Genomic DNA, 19573 nt, shown 5'->3' with positions numbered 1-19573 from the left:
TTTATGACAATTGTGTAGTGGCTCAAATGGTGATCACATAAGCCATGTCAGTACAATGTTTAAATTTTACGCTGGTACTGGTGGTGTACAGGCTGGAATTATCCTTTTTCCCTCCATGAAGGCTATGATTACAGGAATACGAAAAAGTGATTGGGGTTTTCTGTTTTGTAAATATGCAGCAGTAGCTGCTAAGTGTAGTCGTATTGAGGAGTACGCTAATTGTGACTTTTGTAAATATAACAGATAGCATATTAGTTGCTGTTCTATTGAGAAGAAGGGTTAATGTGTTGTGTATCACAATAATGTACAAAACACTTCCATTTAGCTGAATAGCATGCTCCTGTTATAGGTCTTCTTGCTTCTTTTACGATTGTCATAAATTCTTCAGGTAGATTGAGGTATCCAAATTCTAAGACCACAGATACCAGATTGCAAGATTGAGCTGTTGAAGGCTGGGATGTCTCACCCTGCCATTGCTGTGTGTTAGAAGATTTGGTAGCTTCTTGTGAGGTTGTGGGAAGAGCTCTAATAGAATTGTATACGGGGGCGGGGCCAAGATGGCGGCAAGAGTGGTCGCAAAGCTCTAAGCTCCGCTCTGCTTCTGTCAAAATAATCTTGATTCCCCCTTGCCTAGCCCAATATCCTTCACGGATATAACATCGAACAGGCAGCTACACCATCCCAAGCTGATTCAAAGTTCCCGGAGGATCCACGGCACTGCTGTGGGCTTCGACCCCTGATCGTGCTGAGGGACCGCCACTAACATTGAGGCCTGAGGCTCTCGGGAGCGATTGAGACGACTCGACGCAGGCTGCTGCCCGGCTCCTCTGAGCCTAAGCCTTGCCTGTTCCGGCGCTTTCAGCCGCCGAAGACTGAGGCCGCCAGTGCCTGAGGCGGAGTGCCTGCGACGTCTGGCCTGCATGATTGCGCACCCGAGGTTGTTGAGGACCAAAGAACGACCGGCGGTGGCTGGCCCGGGGGCAGACAGAACGTCGGGGACAGCAGAGGCCTGCTAAACCACTGTGGACCCTCCCCTGTGATGTGGTGAGTGAGCACCTGGGCCCTTGATCCTTGCCAGATGCTGGTAGGAGCACTGTGGACAGAGACTCAACCCTTAAGCTAGTGCTCCTTGGCTCTCGGGCTGCCATTTTGTGCCAAGAACGGATCCGACTGCAATTTAGCCTGACACCTGCGGCGGTCTACTCTGAACCCCAGGGAGCCAGTGAGAGCCTAATTTATTGCTGGGGAACTTCTCATATGTGAGGCGAGGGCACGCCTGGCCCCCCTCCCCCTGAGTGACTTTTGGGAGTGAGCGGGATGCAGGGAGACCGGGACCCCCCTTGCGGGAATATATGCAGGTGGTATGCCCCCCCTGGTGAACCACCGATCGTCCACAACAAGCTGGGAAGGATACCTGAGATAATACACAGTCCCATCAGCTGCTATTGGAAAGGCCTACAGAGCACGACTGAGCCACATATTCCCAGCCCGACTTGTGCGTCTCCACCTGTGCCCCACGGAGACCCCAATCTGGGACCCTTGGCTGTCTCTTACACACCACAGGACACATAAACGTACACTCAACCTGCCACTTCTTGCAAAGACGAAATGGGTAAACCCAGAGCAGAACGACCTCAGGTGAGAGAGTGATGAGAGGAGATGATGTGGCCGCAGACCATCACCTTGTCATGGCCATGCTAAAGCTGAACAAAGGATAGATGGAAGCTACAAACCAACACCAGCGATAAAACATCACCCTCTTCAAAGATGTGCAGAAACTGAGTGAATACTCAGTCATCTTCAGTAACAAGTTTCAAGTCCTGCAAGAACTAGAGGACGACAAAGACCCAGTAGAGAGTCAGTGGGAGAAGATCGAAGAAATAGTGACATCAATGTGCCAGGAGGTACCGGGCCCCAAGTAACACCAGCATAAAGAATTCACCTCCACGAAGACTCTCCATAAAATCCTAAAGAGAAAGGAAAAGAACGCTGCCATCAACACTAGTCAAACAAGAGCAGAAAAAGCAAAGCTCAAGGAGAATACACAAAAACCAACAAGCAATCAAAGAGAAGCTTTAGAGCATCCAAGCGAAGATTCATTAATGGTCTTGTCACAGAAGCCCAGGAATCAGCAAGCCATGGAAACACCACGACATAACAAAAAAACTCTCTAGCACAAACAGCAAGGCAGAAAGATATGTTAAAGGCAAAGTTTGAAAGATAATCATGGGTAACGAAGGCCAACAACAAAGATGGGTGGAGCACTTTGAGGAACTGGTGAACCAGCCAGTGCCACAGTCGCCACCAGACATACAGCCAGCTTCCAAGGACTTACCAATCAACTGCAGCAGACCAACCAAGGAAGAAATACAGCAAGCCATTAAACATCTGAGAAATGGGAAGGCAGCAGGACATGACAACATTCCTGCAGAGCCACTGATGGCAGATATTGAAACATCAGTAGACATGCTCTACCCCATGTTTGTAAGTATCTGGGAAGAGGAAAAGGTACCATCAGACTGGAATGAGGGATACCTCATTAAGATTCCCAAGAAAGGTGACCTGAGTAACTGTACAAACTACAGTGGCATAACTCTTCTGTCAACACCAGGCAAAATTGTGAACAGTGTCATCCTGAACAGAATGAAGGAACAAGTCAATGCTCAGTTGCTAGACCACCAAACTGGCTTCCGCAAAGATAGATACTAAACAGAACAGATTGCAACATTGCACATCATCATTGAGAGTCAATGGAATGGAACTCTCCCCCATGCTAACTTCATCAACTATGAAAGGAATTCGACAGCATGGAAAGAAAGACTCTTTGGAAACTCCTCTGCTGCTATGATGAGCCAGATAAACTTGTAAAAGTCATCAGGAGGTCTTACGAAGAAATGACATGCAAAATAGTCCTTGGAGGACAACTCATTGAAGCCTTCCAAGTTAGAACCGGAGTCCACCAGGGTAGTTTGCGCTTGCCTTTTCTCTTCCTGTAGGCCGTATACTAGACATCAACAGCAAGGAGAAGAAATAGTACCCAATGTAACCTGGACGCAGCTCGATGCCCTGGACTTTCCTGATGTCCTGGGGCTACTCTCCCATACCAATGTTCAGATGCCAGAGAAAACGAACAATGTGGCAGACACATGAGCACAAATCAGCCTCAAGATCCTTGGGGGGAAAACCAAGATTCCGGAGGCTAATACGGCCAGCACAGCTGCAGTCACTCTTGCAGGGGATGCACTAGATGAGGTTAAGGTCTTCGCCTACTTAGGCAGTATCATAGGCAAGCTGGGCAGCACAGACGCCGACTTAAAGGCAAGAATCAGCAAAGCAAGTGCTGCCTTCATTCAGCTAAAGAAGATCTTGAGTTCCAATGACCTAACATTGCCAACCAAAATCACGCTTTTCAACACCACCGTAAAACTGTTCCTTCTGTATGGAGCAGAAACATAGAGAACAGTAACCACTACCAACAAAGTACAGACCTTCATCATCACCTACTTGAGAAAAATCCTCCACATCTGCTGGCTAAACACCATTAGCAACAATAGCCAATGGCACCAGACTTGGCAACTCCCTGCTCATGATGAAATTATGAAAAGAGGCAAGGGCTGGATAGGTCACACCCTTTTGCAAGCCCGCATCAAACACCACCAGGCAAGCCTGGGCCTGGAACACTCAAGGGAAAAGAGGAAAGCCAAGAAACACTTGGCACCGAGGCCTCAAGGCTGACTGCAAGGATATTGGTTACACCTGGAGTCAGATTGAAAGAAAAGCGTAGGACTGATATGGCAGAAGAGTCTTGGTTGATAGCCTCTACCCCAGGAGGGGCAGTATGTGCATGAAAGTATATCCCTTTTAACAGGAAGGGTCTGACGGATATAATGATATGTTACTTTTGTAAATTGGCCATTGGGGAAAAGGCAGATGAAACTGGAATCACCAATTGATATTTTTTGCTATTATTCCTACTAATTTGAACAATAAGTTTATTTGGAAAAAGCATGACCAATCTTCATAAATTACCCGTTGCTTAGTTTGAAATGTTGTCTAATTTTCAAAAATGTATAGCTTTCCAGGTTCACCCATGGCTTTCACACTTCTCTTCACAACAAACTGCATGTAGACTTAGGGCCTTATTGAGAGTTTGGCGGACCGGTTTGCTCCATCACAAACGTGGCAGATATCCTGTCCGTGGTGTTACAAGTTCATTATACCCTTTGACACTTGCAGTACGGCGGATGGGGTAGCCGTCATGTTTGTGACGGAGTAACCCATCCGCCAAACTCTAAATTTGGCCCTTAAACTACAAAAAAACTGGAAAAATTAACTACCAGTTAGAAAAGTAGAATACAGTGGTATTTACTTTTCTTTTTTCTTTTTTATAAATGGGTATTTCCTGAAAGGATGGTGATATTAGCACGGCAATTCTTTTGTTGATGCCCTTTTCAGAATACAAATCATATACTTTGCTCCACAGCACTTTTCCCCATTTTTCAAAACAATCCCATAATTTAGCTGTACTTTGGCTAATTTCTCAGTTCCCACTAGGGAAATTCACTATCCTTGGGTATCTTTAGAATCCTCAAGATGTGAGAAAAGGGACATAAATTTGACCCGGATAAATTTTTGTTGAAAAAAATGGAGAAAGACTTTAGCATGAAATGCCCTAAATATTCAAAAAGAGCTCAGCACGAGTGAGGGGAGGGTCAGGGGAGTCGAGCAGTCAAGTGGTTAACTTTAATCTGTGTCATACCTTTCCTTTTGGCAGCTGGCTCTGGCAGCAGGCATTGGGATTTCAGAACTCAACTGCAAAAAGCTATTAAAGTAGCTACATTATTTCATCATTTCATTATTACAGGCGACTACAGACATCATAAGTTACCTCTAATGAGGCAATTAGAGATAGGCTTTCATACAGGAATTGCAGGCATTGTAAAATATTTTGTTATTTCATTCTAAAGGCCATTGCATTCATTGGGTAAACAGACATGTTTTCTGAGATAATCGATTTTCTTATTTTTCTCTTTACTTCTTTATTCAATCAATAATCAATCAGGTGTTTGTTAAGTGCGACTACTCACCCGTAAGGGTCTCAAGGCACTGGGGGTGGGGGGTGCAGGTTCCAGTCCATCAAGGAGGGAGTCCATCAAAGAGCCAGGTTTTGATGTTTCTTACGAAGATGGGAAGCGATGTTGTCTGTCTGAGGTGGAGCAGAAGGGCGTTCCAGGCTTTGTCCGCGAGGTAGGAGAAGGAGCAGCCTCCCGATCTGGTTTTTCTAGTGCGTGGGACCACAGCGTAGGAGAGCTGGGTTGATCGTAGGGTCCTTTGGGGTGCGTGGAATTTGAGTCAGCTGTTCAGGTATGCTTGTCAGGTGTAGTGGAGGGCTTTGTGTGTGTGGGTGAGCATCTTGAATGTGACTCTTGCCTCGATGGGGTGTCAGTGGAGTGTGCACAGGTGCTGGGAGATGTGGCAGTGTTTTGACAGGTTGAGGATCAGTCTTGCGGCGCGTTCTGGATATTCTGTAGCTTGCGGGTGAGGTTTTTGTTTATTCTGGCATAGAGTGCGTTGCCGTAGTGGAGTCTGCTGGTGACCAGGGAGTGAGTGACGGTCTTTCTGTGTTCGAGGGGGATCCATTTGAAGGTCTTACGTAGGAGGCGGAGGGTGTGGAAGCAGGAGGTCGAGACTGAGTTGATCTGGCGGTTCATTTTTTGCTCGGAGTCCAGGATGATTACCAGATTGCGTGCATGGTCCGTGGTGGTAGGTGGGTTTCCAAGGGCGGGGGCCACTAGGTGTCGTTCCAGGCATTGGTGTTTAGTTGTAGGCAGCTGTTCTTCATCCATTTGGCGATCGTTGGATAGGGAGAGGATGAGTTGGGTGTTGTCTGTGTATGACACAATGTTGAGCAGAAGCAAGTGTAGGACAGGTGGTTAAATGATAGTGTTGTGAATGTGATTTGTTTTGACCTGAAGAAAGAGGACTTTGTGGTACTTCTCCGATGTTGGGGACCGCCTTAGGGATGGTTGATCTGTCAATGATTATGTGACGTTTCTACTTTTCTGTTTACTCGAAGTGTAGTTCTTGCTTGTTGGTTTTCTCCTCACTGCTTCTTAAGAACAAGCATTGGCAAAGCCAATAGATCTCACCCATAAGAATTATTGGCTTTGGGAATTTTTTGTAGCCAATTTTGTAGGATTTTTTTTAAAAGCACTATGATGACACCAGTGCTAATGAACTTTTTTTCAAAGTGTAAAAGCCCTAGATGCATTCTAGTCCTTTATAAATTATTTTTAGCCATGCAGTAAAGCAGTCATGCTGCTATACAGCATGGCTACAGATCATTGCCAAAGTCTGCAGTGTCTATGTACTGCATGAACAAATGGCAATGGCAGAGCCATTAGTCTCAAAGGCAATGCCTAGTGCTTTTTCGGTCTCAGCACAACACCCCTGTGAGAATATGTCTCTTTACAACGTGTGGTGCTACCACGTGGTAGGTAACAACGCATGGCTTTACATCGCAAGTACTTTCAACGACTTGCGCTAGATGGCACGCTGGATTTAGGAATAATATAAATTACTATTCCTACTCTAGTTAACGCAACAGCAGGGAATGTGTTGGATTTAAAATCCAACACATTCCCTGGTGTTGCACGCCACCTAGCGCAGGTCGTAGAAACGACTTGCGATGTAAAGCCACGCGTGGTAACAACGCAGTCGTTGTAATGACCGCGTTGTTACCTAACTGCGTGGTAACACCCGCGTTGAAACCGCTGTTTCCCCCCCTGTGATTTTGAGAAAATCTCCTCATGCATGAATAAGAAAAATATATGACATTTGGAAAAAGAAATCCTATCACATAAATATGGTAATTGCGCCCATGTCCATTTCTTAGTGAAATACATTTGGAAGCAGATAACATCTGTTGTCACAATGAAAGCAGATAACATCTGTTGTGAGTATAAACATCCATTTCAAAGGAGGAAAGAGCATCTTTGAGGTGCACTTGGCATAGTAACACATAGCTACAATAGGCAAGCAGTTCAACAAGAATGACAGGGAAAAAATAAAAATAAAAGTAGTACCTCACTCACAGCATGATCAGTGGAAGGACAGCAATTAAGCAATCAATGTGTGGTCCATGGTCCAGCGGAAAGAAGAGGAAGTGAAGCCAGCACATGCTGACTAATTAGAAGGCAGCAAATATGAGTGAAGATGCAGCCAGTGAATGCCAAGCAATGCTGCAAGTCCCTTATTGTACACAATATTTCTCACAAATGAAAGTGCATGCATCACCTGTGCTCTCGCAGGCAAGACTTAAAATTGGGGGCATGCAGTTTATCATCTTTTCGTCTGTGTTCTTAATACATCTAACCTTTTCTTCTCGAAAGTTATGTTTTTTTCTTTTTGATTAGAGTGAAAATAAGATACAGAGGCATTTATTTTATATGTTTTGCTGCAGAAAGATTTCAGTTGAGTCTGGTGATGTTTGATTAGTCTTGCAAGTCTTGTTGGATGTTTACTTAACTTGTTTGTGATCTCACAGAACCTGCACAAAACATATGATGCTTTTTCACATTCTGCATTGCAGTGGCCTCCTGTGCCAAGGCAAAAGCTTTGAGAATGATGCTGTGATCACACAGATAACAAACAGCCTAGAACAGAGTACCCTCTGAGTTCCTCTGTATGTCCTAAGAATCGACTGTCTGTGCTGTGCAATACCTGTATGTCGGTAGCTCAATGTTTCTAACTCTGACTGCAGTTCTTTGGACTGGCTTTTAAAATAACTCCCCCCCCCCCCCAGGTAGACTGTGTAGTCTGCTCACAGCATTTAAAGGTTGAGTTTCAAATCTGTCTCATGACTCTGTGTGAATGTATCTTCCTGTCACTCTTTAATATAACATGTTTTCAGTCATTTCCCTCCCTAAATGTACAGCTAAGAGACATAGTGAATGATCTGTCACAGCTCCTCCTAAGATGTTACATTTGTTTATTCACAGTTTTTAAGACATTTTGAAAAAATATACCCACCTGGAGACTGAGGTGCACAGGAGACGAGAGTGGTTTCCCTATGTTTAGTAATCTCCAGGTTTCATGGAAGCAGCTGCCAGTCATTTTGTCTCTTAAAATGTCCCTGTCCTATTTTGTGTTTGATTCAATCTGTCCAGTACAGGATAAAATTTCATGTTTGAGGCACCTTTTATAATTGTTAGCAGTCTTCATCTTCCCATCAGCGATTCAGGACAGTGGTGGCGAAAAGCCTGCTTTACCAATGTAATATTCCTAGCATGCCACTTACTGTGCCCTTTGCACATTCGTTCGGCAAAGACCATTCTACTATGTTCTTCTTTATTAGTGTAATTTATGTAGGTATGTACATGTCTACTTACTTAGGGGCAGATCTAGAAGCAAGTGCTGCAGCATGGCACCCCAAGCCCTTTGGCTGCGCCACGCTGCGGCACTTCTGAAGCACAGGAATGTGACATATTTACAAGAATATGTCGCATCTCTGTACTTCCCCGTGCGCTGGCGCACAACCTGCAGCCATGCGCTGATGCAGGCACCCTTACACCATGGTGCAAGGATGACTGCGTCGTGGGAGATTGTTTTTGTGCAGCAAAGAGCACCTTCCTGCACGAAAACAATCACTACAGGCATTTTCCTCTTTCAATGCGTGCTGTAGAATGCAGCACGCATTGAAAGAGGAACAAACGAGGAGAAATTAAAACATTTCTCCTCATTGCGACTAGCTATGCCTCCCCTGGGGAGGCGTAGCATTCACACGCATTTCCAGATTTACGATTCCTCGTAAATCTGGAACTGTGTCAGGTTCCATGGGTGTTGCGTGCGAACACCCACAGCAACACACATGGAACGTCCCTTCCACGCAAAGTGCTGCGTGTAAAGGGGTCATATTTATAATGACAGGAAGAGTGACGCAGGGTGGCTTTTCCTGTCTTTGTAAATATGGATAAGTGAAATGCGCCACCGGTCCGACACAAAAAGTGACGTACTGGTGGCGCAGGGGGCTTGTAAATCTGCCCCTTAGAGTTTTATATAATGCAGGCAAGATCACATTTTGGCAATGTGGGTAGCAGGAGTATTTGGGTCCGGGCTGTAAAAATCATCACTAATTCTAAGTTCAGTATGTTGGGAGCATTTAAAGAAGGCATGTTTCCTTCATACCTATTTTTCTTTTTTTTTCTTTCAAAAGATTTTATTGGAAAAATTTTACATATACAGTACAGAGACAGTGAAAGCAATACTGGTCCGTTGCGGTTACAGTTGGCTTACATAAGATATGATAGGACATTTATACGTTAGGTAGGCATTCACGACCCATGGCGTTTGCTGACGTTGATGATCTTGTGTATTACCTTCGAGGGAAGGCTTTAAAAGGAGAATGGGAAAAGAAAATAGAAAATTAAGGAAAGAAAAGAAAGGAAGGGTAGCGCGTTAGTTAACAGCCATACTTCCAAAGTTTGCGATGGGAGGCGGCTGGGTGCAGGATACAGAGATGTGTGGGCTGCCTAAGGTGGTTGGTGAGAGCCCAGGTAGGTGTCCAAGGAGTGCCACATCTCGCCCTTTGAGCGCAAGTTGGGTGAGTGTTTTAGTGTTATGTTGTCTGCTCCTCTTAGGAAAGTAATCCAGTTGAACCAACTTTTGAAGGTTGCTTTCCCTGTGTCTTTCCCATTAGATAGGATAGTTTTCACATCAGCTGTAAGCAGGAGGTCAATCAGATGGCTATCGTTTTTGACTGGATTTCTGGAGCCCTGAAAGAAGTGACTACACCTAGGAAGTCTGGTTGGGGTGAGTACCCTATTATGTTATGTATGAATTCCCTTATTCTTTCCCAGAATATCCTGACTTTGGGGCAGTAAAAGATAAGGTGCGCTAAGTCTCCTTTTTGTTTATGGCAAATCCAATACAGGTCGCTATTACGGAGCCCGACAGCCGCAAGGCGAGCTGGGGTCCAGTGGGATTTATGAAGAAGCCAGTATTTAGTTTGTGCTAGGATTGGGGTGACCTTATTCTTTGCTGCTGATGTCCAGAGGTGTAGCTTTTCCGTCTCACTAAAGTGTCTACTGTGTTGGGCCTCCCAATAATCTATTGCTTTGGCGTTTAACCTTGATGTTTTCGGGCTCAGGAGTTTAAAGAAGTGCAACGTTTGGTAGCCAATTTTGTTTAAATTAGCCATGTATTGGAGGATTGATGGGACTTCTTTGTTTAGGTCTGCTCTTGTGAGGGCCGCCCTAATTCTTAGAAAACCGTACATTTGTTTTAGGTAGGCAGATGTGAGCGGGGTAATGTTCCTCTCTAGGTGGTTGGGGGTGGAGATACCCCGTTCAGACCACGAGTTAATACTAAGTATCCTGTCTTTGTATTTTATTTTAGTGTTAAACCAAATAGATTCCCATCTTGTGTTTCTAATGCTCTTTTCCATTCTTTTGTCGACTTTGAGGAGGGCGTTTTTGGTGTTTTTGAGTATGGTGTGGTTGGCCTCAGGGTGCTTATTAGCCTGAGTAGAGCTAAGGGGTCAAGGCCATTTAGGATTGCTCTCTCTAGCGCCAACCTTACCGGCATGTACTCCTGCTCTGGCGTGAGCCAGTATATCCCTTGTTTGGCTAGACAAGCTGTCTGGAATGTTTTGAAGTTGGTGAGGTTAAGTCCCCCTAAGGCTTTGCTCAGCTTTAATTTCTGTAGGCTTATCCTGGCTTTCTTGTCTCTCTAGAGGAATTTATTTGTCAGAATATCCAATATTTTATGGAAGTCCTCCGTGGTTATGAGTGGAAGCATACTGAGCATGTAGTTAACCATGGGGGTTAGCATCGTTTTTATTGTTTCTACCCTGCCCCACCAGCTGACAAACTTTGGTGACATGAGTCTAGTTTCTCTTTTAGCTTGTTTAATATTATTTTCTCATTGTGTTCGAGTGTTGATTTGAGATCCCTGCCAAAGTAGATGCCAAGATATTTTAGGAAACTTTTCTGCCAAGACAACCCTGAGTCGCCTAAAACAGCCCTTGTTGTGTGCACATTTAGTGGTTTGCATTCAGATTTGTCCCTATTGAGTTTGTAGCCAGATACCTCTGCGTAGTCTTCAATGGTGTTCATTAGCGCTGCTATTGAGGAGCCAGGGTCCTCCGTTGTGATGAGTATATCGTCTGCATATGCAGCTAGTTTAACCGTGTTGCCCATGATTGGGATTCCTTTTATTTCGGTGTTATTCCTAATCATGGTATGCAGTGGTTCCAGGGAGAGTAGAAAGAGTGCGGGTGAGAGAGGGCAGCCTTGTCTGGTTCCTCTTTCCAGATTTAGGGGCTCAGAGGTGCCCCTGTTAACTACCACCCTGGCTTTCGGGTCATTATAAAGTGCCATCACCATTCTTCTGTAGTTGTCACCTAGTCCGAATTTTTGCATGCACTGGTCAAGAAAAGGCCATGATACTCTATCGAACGCCTTTTCGGCGTCGAGTGCGATCATGACTGCTGGTTTAGTGTTGGTAGAGGAGTGGTTTATTTGGTGGCATAGAAGTCTCGTGTTATCCTGAGACACTCTGTTTTTGAGAAAACCCACCTGAGAGTTGTGGATTAGATTTGGGAGCTGCGCATTTAGTCTAACTTCTAGAACCTTTGCATAAATCTTGCTAATTAATTAATAAATTAGTTAATTAAGGAGATGGGTCGGTAGTTTTGCAGATGTTGTGTGTCTTTGCCCTCTTTTGGAATGACTATTATTTTGGCTTCCGCCATCGAGTTTGTCATTTTCCCTTCTTTGACACAGTGCGTGAAGAACTCTTTCATTGTAGGTTTAATTAGGTGGAGGAATTGTTTATAAAACCCTGCTGTGTATCAGTCAGGCCCTGGTGCTTTGTTGTCCTTAAGAGATGCTACTGCTTTATCTATTTCTGCCCCATATATATGTCTTGTTCTAGTATTGTTCTTTGTACCTGCGTCAGTTTAGGTAGGTTTCATTTGTCTAGGAGGCTAGCTCCCCCATCGGTTTTAAGGCCCTTGTCTTTCCTATGAAGGCTCTCATAGAAGTGTTTAAAGACCCTGAGGATTTCTTTGTTTGATGTTTGAGATGTCTTATTAGTGTCTGTGTTAGAAGGGGCGATCCCAGAGGGCCAGGATAGGCTATCCCGACCACTCCGTGACCCACCTCTCCCACAAATAATGCCGAGTCTTAACGTGAGGTCCTCGACGGGGAGGACTTCGAGTCCAGGATCGTACACACTGAGCTCATACCACACTTAAGAACAGACACCACACCGTGGATTACAGTAAGCAAGTTCTTTATCACACAGTAGAGATTTAGGCAAAATGAACACGTATTTACAAGCGAACGAGGAATCGTAAAGTCTCAGTGGTAAGGAGGAGGGAAGCGGGACAGTCTCAATATTTGGCCAGTACGAAGCATACCCTGCGCACAGCTCTCAATCCTCGAGCCGGGGGATACGGAAGATGGCGATCGTACTGGCTGCTCCACTCACTTCTTCTCGAACCAGGTCGTGTTAGTAGCGTCGATGGTCCTGCCGGACCTGAGTACTCCTCGAGCCGTGACGAGGTCAGCAGGGCTTGATCTGGAGTGAACAGAGTGTCTGTCAGTTCTTGAGGAGCCGCGACCACGTCAGCAGGGCTCAGGATGTTCCACGAATGTCCTTAGAGTTCAAGGATGAGCCGTGATGAGGTCAGCAGGGCTCCGAGGTTCCAGTTCCTTCTTCACGAGGTTGAGCCGCGACAGCGTCAGCAGGGCTCGATAAGTTCCAAGTTTCAGTCTTCTCCCCAAGGGTTGAGCCACGATCAGATCAGCAGGGCTCTCTTGTCCAGGATACAACTGCCCGCTAGTTCTTGGATGGGCCTTGATATAGCGCTGTGGCCCTTTGATGTCCGGACCTTCGCAGGCGGGGATCTCATGCCTCGGGGCTGGTCGTCGGAGTGTTCCATCGGTTGGCCCTTTGATCCGTTAGAAGATGCGTCCGCAAATTCCCAGACGCCCAGCAGGGTCTGGAGCCAGCACTCAGGAAGGCCAAAGGTGTGATCGAAACCGGCCCACAGGGGAAGGCCAGAGGTGTGAGAGAAACCAGTCTCCCAGGGGAGGCCGGAGGTGCAATCGAAACTCCTTGGTCTTATCTCACTCAGGAAGCCCTCTACCCCCCAGCCGGGCATGGCGCGTCTGGAGCCTAAGTTTAGCTGGGGCCAGGGTCAGGCAAGGCCTAGGGAGTCAGGGACCTCGGGAGGGGTAATGGCGGCCGGGAGCCCTGTGGGGTGATGTAAGTTTTGGGCACCCGGTACCGGGAAGAGGGATGGCGAAATGCGGGTATGGTCGTCTGTTGGTAGGGTCGTGCAGGGAGCGGGGCGGACAGGGGACGGGACCACCAGGGGTTTCTGGGTGCAGGGCTAGGCTAACGGGGTGCTGCAGGATGGGGGAACCACACCACGATGCCAGGTCCAACACACATCCCCCAGCTGAAAGGCAGAGAGAACTACGCATCCCCTTGAGGGTTCTCTTCACTGAGGCGGAAGAACCGGGACAGGCCGTCCGCGTTGGTGTGGTCAGCACCAGGCCGGTGCTCAACAGTGAAATCCATCCCCTGGAGGGAGATGGATCATCGCAACAATTTGGGGTTCTCCGCTCTCATTTGCATTAGCCACCGGAGGGGTCGATGGTCGGTTTGGACCCGGAAGTGAGTACCCAACAGGTAGGGCCTCAGCTTCTTCAGGGCCCAAACCACCGCGAAGGCCTCCCGCTCGATGGTGCTCCACCTTTGCTCTCGAGGGAGTAACCTCCGGCTAATGAATGCCACTGGCTGGTCTAGGCCCTTTTCATTCATCTGAGACAGGACTGCTCCGATGCCATGCTCGGACGCGTCTGTTTGGACCACGAACTCTTGGAAGTAGTCGGGGGCCTGCAGTACGGGGGCTGTGCACATGGCGACTTTCAATGCTTCAAACGCCTCCTGGCAAGCGGGGGTCCAGCTAACTCTCTTCGGCTGCTTTATGGAGGTCAATTCTGTGAGGGTTACTATGATGGTGCCATACCCCTTTATGAACCTTCGGTAGTACCCCGTGAGCCCCAGGAAAGCCCGTACTTCCGTCTGGGTCGTGGGGGCCTCCCAGGCAACGATCGCATCAATCTTGGGATGGAGGGGGGCCACTAGGCCGCTCCCGACTTGGTGCCTCAGGTAGACCACTGACCCTTGTCCGATCTGACATTTACTGGCTTTGATGGTGAGACCCGCTCGACGTAGGGCCGTCAACACCTCCCAGCGGTGTTGTAGGTGTTCGGTCCGGTGGGCGCTGAATACCGCGATATCATCTAGATATGCGGCGCTGAATCCCTCCAACCCAGCCAGTACCTGGTTAACCAGCCTCTGGAAGGTGGCGGGGGCATTTTTCATTACGAAGGGCATCACCCGGAAATGGTAGTGGCCATCCAGGGTGGAGAAAGGGGATCTCTCCCTGGCCCCCTCCGTGAGTGCGATTTGCCAGTACCCGCAGGTCAAGTCGAAGGTGCTGAGATAGCGAGCAGACCCTAGGCGGTCAATGAGCTTGTCTGCTCGTGGAATGGGGTGAGCGTCGGTCCTGGTGACTGCGTTAAGCCCCCGGTAGTCCACACAGAATCTCAGCTCGGGAACAGCGCCGGGGGCGGCCGCCTTCGGAACCAGGACCACGGGGCTGGCCCACGGGCTGTCAGAGGCCTCGACCACTCCCAGGGCTAGCATCTTGGAGACTTCGGCCTTGATGCTGGCCCGGACTCTGTCAGGGACGCAGTAGGCTCTGTGCCGTACCAGAGGGCTGTCCCCGGTGTCCACATCGTGGACGCACCAACCGGAAGAGGGAGAAAAGGTCAGAGAACTGTCCCAGTAACTGGCGACAGTCCTCGCGTTGTTTGGGGTAGAGGGAGGAGGAGAGACTCACTCCCTCTACGGAGCCATCTTTTTCCTTCGCACAGAGGAGATCGGGGAGAGGCTCCGTGTCTTCTTCCACTCCGTTGTCGGTGGCGAGGAGCAAACTCAACTCGGACCGCACAAAGTGGGGTTTGAGGCGGTTCACATGGAGGACCCTTAAGGGGTTCCGGGGGGACTGCACATCGATGAGATAGGTGACTTGGCTCTTGCGTTCCACCACTTTGAAGGGCCCGGTCCACTTGTCCTGAAGGGCACAAGGTTCCACCGGGGCCATCACCCAAACCTGCTGGCCGGGCTGAAACTTGACCAGAGTGGCATTCTGGTCATACCAACGTTTCATTTCTTCTTGGCTTGCCTCGAGGTTTGGCTCGGCAAGCTCCCGGAACTTCCGAGTCTGGTTCCGGAGGGCCAGAATGTATCGAAACACATCTGGGGGTGGATCCTGGGGTGCCGCTTCCTAACCCTCCTTGAACAGGCTGAGAGGTCCCCGGACGGGGTGCCCGTAGAGCAGCTCGAAGGGGCTAAACCCCAAGGATTTCTGGGGGACTTCCCGGTGGGCGAACAGGAGGCAGGTTAGGAGGATGTCCCACTTGCGCCTCAGGGGCTCCTCGAGACCTATGATCATTCCTTTAAGGGTACGGTTGAATCCCTCAACCAGGTCGTTCCCTTGGGGGTGGTATGGGGTGGTGAACTTGTACGTCACCCCACACTGTTGCCACAGGGACTTCATGTATTTGGAGATAAAGTTTGTTCCTCGATCGCTCACCACTTCTCGCGGGAATCCCACCCGGGAGAAGATCCCCATGAGGGCCCGCCCCACTACGGGGGCCGTCACCGTTCGGAGGGGAATGGCCTCGGGGTACCGGGTGGCATGATCCACCAGGACGAGGATGAACCGGTGGCCTAAGGAGGTCCGGGAGTCCAGGGGCCCCACGATGTCTATTCCCACCCGTTCAAAGGGGGTACTGACAACGGGGAAGGGTTGGAGAGGAGCCTTGCACTTCCCTCTGCTCTTCCCGCTGGCCTGGCACGTGGGGCAGGACTTGCAGTGGGTCTCCACATCAGCACGCATACGGGGCCAATAAAAATGAGTGACCAGACGGTGATAGGTTTTGTCTTGTCCCAGGTGTCCCGCCAGGGGCACATCATGGGCCAGGTTCAGGAGGAAGCCGCGGAAACGTAGGGGTACCACTAGCACCCGGGCTGACCCTAGTTCGGCGGACTTCTTTTTGCTATACAAGAGGCCATTTTCCAATAGACAAAGTGGGAACCGGACTGGTCACCGGCAGCCTGGGCGGCGGCCTGCTGCCGCGGTCCAACTAGAGAAGGACAGGAGGTCTGTTCCAGGCAGAACTCCTCTCGGGAAGGTCCCCCTTCCTGGCACCACTGGGCTAACTCCGGAAGGTCGTCCGAGTTCGGGGTCTGTTCGACGGGAGGGCCGAGGGGACCTGCGTCCGGGTCAATTTCTTCCCCGGGGGTAGTTTGAGGACCTCGGGTCGCTCGCTGCCCTCCAGGTCATCCGAGACCGGGCGGGGGGTCTCTGGTTCCACCCCTCCGGGGGTGGACACTCTGGCGGTCATGGCTTGTGTGGTTACGCAGGCCCATTCGGGCAGGCCCACCATCTCCAGGTGAGTCCTGCACTCTACCTGCTTCCACCGGGAGCTCTCCAGATCGTTGCCCAGTAGACAGTCCACATGCATGTTGGTGCGGACAGCTACTCCCAAGTCACCGGAGACTCCTCCCCACTCAAACGGGACCTGCGCTATTCGGCAGGTGCGGACGGAATTGTCGGCTGAGATCACCCTGCAGTAGGTGTGGGGTATAATTTGGTCTTATGTGACCAGGTGACAGCGCACTGCGGTGATGCTGGCTCCTGTGTCTCGGAGGGCCCCTATGCGGTGCCCGTTGACGGTTACCTGTTGTCGGTATTTCTCAGTGTTGTCAGGCAAGGGGGCTCCTGGGACCATTTCTCTATCCCCAAGGGAGACTAACGACATGGCTGCTGGTTCCCACCCCTCTGCGTCCTCTATCTCTTCCTCTTCTAGGGCCACTGTGGCTAGCTGGCGTGCGGGGGGACTCGCAGCCGCGGGTTTGTTGTTCAGGGGGCAAGGGGCATCACTGGCATAATGCCCGGGTTGCTGACATCTGAAGCAGGCTATGCTGGCTCGGGGTCCCTGTCTGCCTGAGGGGGGCCCTGCTCTAGTCACGGGAGGAGGGCTTCCTGACTGGTGTTGGGGGGGGGCCACGCTGGGGCCCAGACTGGGACCCCCGCTGCCTACCTTGACCTCCCCCTCCTCTCTGGCGGGAAGATCCGTGTTCGTTTCGGCCATAGTCTCCCACGGGCCTCCTCGGGACTCGGGTGTTCACCCAACGATCTGCCTCGACAGCAAGCTTCCGTGGGTCTGTTAATTTGCTGTCTAGAAGGTGCTGTCTCAGTTCCACAAAGCAGTTTGTGGATAGGTGTTCATAGGCGATGAGGTCAAATAGTCCTTCAAAGGTGGTCACCGTGCTGCCCTTGATCCACCCTTCCAAGGCCCGGCTGTAGAAATTCACGTATTCCACCCCTGTGGTGCCAGGGATCTTTTTGCAGTCCCGGACCCGCTGCCGATACATCTCCGGAGTGAGCCCATATCGGGATAGCAGAGCGTCCTTCATATGCGTGTAAGAATTCATGACGGTGGAAGGCAGGTCGAGCATGATGTCTCTTCCCTCACTGAGGAAGCGCCCCCACAATCCGGCCACCTAATTCTTCTCGGGCACCCGGTGGGAGGTCATGGCGACCTCGTACGCTTTGAACCACTGCTGGATGTCGTCCCCCTTGTAGTATTCTTTTACTACATCCTTGGGGATGTGTTCTTTGGCCTCCACCGGGGAAGGGGTTTCTCGGTTCCCCGGGGGTCGGGTGTCTTCACTTCTGGCTTTCAGTTCAAGTTCCTTTAAGCTGCGCTCATGCTCGAGCTGGAGTTTCTTCCCCTCATGCTCCCTCTGGAGCTTCTTTTCTTCTAGTTCCCCTCGTAACCATAATTGTTCGACGGCCAGCTTTTTCTCGGCTAGCTTGAGCTCTCCTTATATCTTGAGGCGCGGTAGCTCTAGCTCGTGGATTCGGGTTCGTTCTCGGTCTGTCATCTCCTCTTGTGACAAACCCCTTTACGTGCTGGGACTCCGTGCCAGAGAGTCTGTTCTCTCACCTTCCTGGGCGCCTGTTTCGGTCTGTGGCCCTCCCTCTCCGCCGTCTCCTTCTGGTGAGGGGAGGGGGGCCCCGGACTCTGCCCAGGCTGTCAGGGCTTTCTGAAAGTCTTCTTTGGTGCTTAAACCAGTGGTAGCGATGTGAAGTTCCTTGCAGAATTGTTTCAGTTCTCTGTGGGTATAATCCTCCAAAAGGTCCTTTTGGAATGTGGGCTTCTTGCTTGTTCCTGTGGAACCCATGATCGTTCTTTCCTTCTGTTGTTCTTGTGTTCTTCGGGTAGTGTGTCAGTTGTTTTACTGTAAGATCTCTAGACATAGGCTCTGATCCCGTCGCTTGCTACCAAAGTTAGAAGGGGCGATCCCAGAGGGCCAGGATAGGCTCTCCCGACCACTCCTTGACCCACCTCTCCCACAAATAAAGCCGAGTCTTAACGCAAGGTCCTCGCCGGGGAGGACTTCGAGTCTAGGATCGTACACACTGAGCTCACACCACACTTATGAACGGACACCACACCGTGGATTTCAGTAAGCGAGTTCTTTATCACACAGTAGAGATTTAGGCAAAATGAACACGTATTTACAAGCGATCGAGGGATCGTAAAGTCCCAGTGGTAAGGAGGAGTGAAGCGGGACAGTCTCAATATTTGGCCAGTACAAAGCATACCCTGCGCACAGCTATCAATCCTCGAGCCGGGGGATACGGAAGATGGCGATCGTACTGGCTGCTCCACTCACTTCTTCTCGAACCAGGTCGTGTTGGTAGCGTCGATGGTCCAGCCGGACCAGAGTACTCCCCGAGCCGCGACGAGGTCAGCAGGGCTCGATCCGGAGTGAACAGAGTGTCTGTCAGTTCTTTTTTTTTTTTCTTTTTTTTTTTATTGAGTTTTAATTGGCAGCAGTCAAACAATATGGAAACATACATCAAAAAGAGGCATATACAAAAAGCTGTACACAAGATTTCAGTTTCGGCCGTCCTTAACAGATCCAATCAATAGGGTGAAAACTTATAAACCTATCCAGCTAGCAATTGCAGCCCAAAGCTTCCGACCATAAGTTTTCCTTCTTATGCCTTCATTTTATATAATGCAGTTTCTAGATAAAACATAGATAAAAGCTTTGTTTGCCACATAATAAAGGTGGGTGGATCTGTGTCAAGCCAATAAGATGTAATACATGAACGATATGCTGACATGCAAATAAAGATAAAGCCTTCTGCTTCCTCAGTTCTTTGCTGGTACAGCCCCTCTTCATAACCGAGAATAGCCAGTGGTGCCGTTATTTTATTAGGAATACCTAAATTCCTCAAAACAAAAAATTCTATATCGGCAATAACCTGGCCCAATTTAGGACATGCATAGAACATGTGAACAGCATCAGCTTCATAAAAGCTACAACGATTGCACATCGTCCCCCGCCCAGAATTCCATTTTGCTAGCTTACTAGGCATATAATAAAGCTCAAATACTGACATGAAATG

The sequence above is a fragment of the Lissotriton helveticus genome, chromosome 12, assembly GCF_964261635.1.
Source record: "Lissotriton helveticus chromosome 12, aLisHel1.1, whole genome shotgun sequence".
Classification (NCBI taxonomy): domain Eukaryota; kingdom Metazoa; phylum Chordata; class Amphibia; order Caudata; family Salamandridae; genus Lissotriton; species Lissotriton helveticus.
This window is presented reverse-complemented; position numbering follows the sequence as displayed.